The following is a 1579-nucleotide window of genomic DNA, read 5'->3' as shown; positions in this document are numbered from 1 at the left end:
AGAGGGTGCCATTTGGGACATAGGCAACAGTAATACAGATAGAATCAGTCCCTTTGATCACAATCTGTACATACTTACTGTACCATGAAAACCACACACTCCCCCAACACACACACACGCACACACGCACGCTCGCACACACACACACACACACGCACACACAAATGTCTATGCTGGTACATACACAGTCTCTGCACACACACATGTAAGTGCTCACACGCACACACACACACACACACACACACACACACACACACACACACACACACACACACACACACACACACACAATAGAGCAGAGTAGAGTTTACTCACACTCACATCCTGATGAACCTGCACACACAATGAACAGCACTTAGGACTCACACTCACATCCTGGTGAGCCTGCACACACACTGACCAGCACTTAGGACTCACACTCACATCCTGGTGAACCTGCACACACACTGACCAGCACTTAGGACTCACACTCACATCCTGGTGAACCTGCACACACACTGACCAGCACTTAGGACTCACACTCACATCCTGGTGAACCTGCACACACAATGACAGCACTTAGGACTCACACACATCCTGGTGAGCCTGCACACACACTGACCAGCACTTAGGACTCACACTCACATCCTGGTGAACCTGCACACACACTGACCAGCACAGCACTCACATCCTGGTGAACCTGACACACACTCAGCACTCACATCCTGGTGAACCTGCACACACACTGACCAGCACTTAGGACTCACACTCACATCCTGGTGAACCTGCACACACACTGACCAGCACTTAGGACTCACACTCACATCCTGGTGAACCTGCACACACACTGACCAGCACTTAGGACTCACACTCACATCCTGGTGAACCTGCACACACACTGACCAGCACTTAGGACTCACACTCACATCCTGGTGAACCTGCACACACACGTTCATGTACCAACTGTAGTAAACGTCCATTAACTCTCTCATCGTTTAAAGTGTCAGTTCTTATCTGGGTTTTCCAGACAGACCGTAAGCCGTGCATGACCGCAAAGAGAGATAGAAAAGGGAAGTGATCTCTGGCAAGACAATCCCAGCGATGACAGATTTATGGTGCAGATTGGAATAAATCCATCCGTTCTGACACAACGTAGAGACTACCTAGTAATGTACAGAATCACAGTATCAGCTCTGCCTCTGTCGTACAGTACTGTCCACTCTGCTGGGTTGCTCTCATGTCAAACAACACCAACAGAAACTGATCCAAGATCAACTCTCTGTATTCCAGCCCTAACCGACGCCAGTTTGAGCTACACTTAAAATCTGATCCTGATCCTTCTACGGGCACCTGTGTCTCTCAAAGGGGACATTGCCTAATCAAGTCATAATCAAGGCTTTGGTTTAGCTGCAGCAAGTGTATTATTGGTGGTCTGGAACAGAAGCCTACACACCGTGTGGATTACCAGGACCAGGGCTTAAACAGCCTGCACACCGTTACCAGGACCAGGGCTTAAACAGCCTGCACACCGTTACCAGGACCAGGGCTTAAACAGCCTGCACACCGTTACCAGGACCAGGGCTTAAACAGCCTGCACACC

This window comes from Oncorhynchus tshawytscha, unplaced genomic scaffold (genome assembly GCF_018296145.1).
Source record: "Oncorhynchus tshawytscha isolate Ot180627B unplaced genomic scaffold, Otsh_v2.0 Un_scaffold_822_pilon_pilon, whole genome shotgun sequence".
NCBI lineage: Eukaryota > Metazoa > Chordata > Actinopteri > Salmoniformes > Salmonidae > Oncorhynchus > Oncorhynchus tshawytscha.
The sequence above is the reverse complement of the archived record's forward strand: the minus strand, read 5'-3'. Positions refer to the sequence as shown.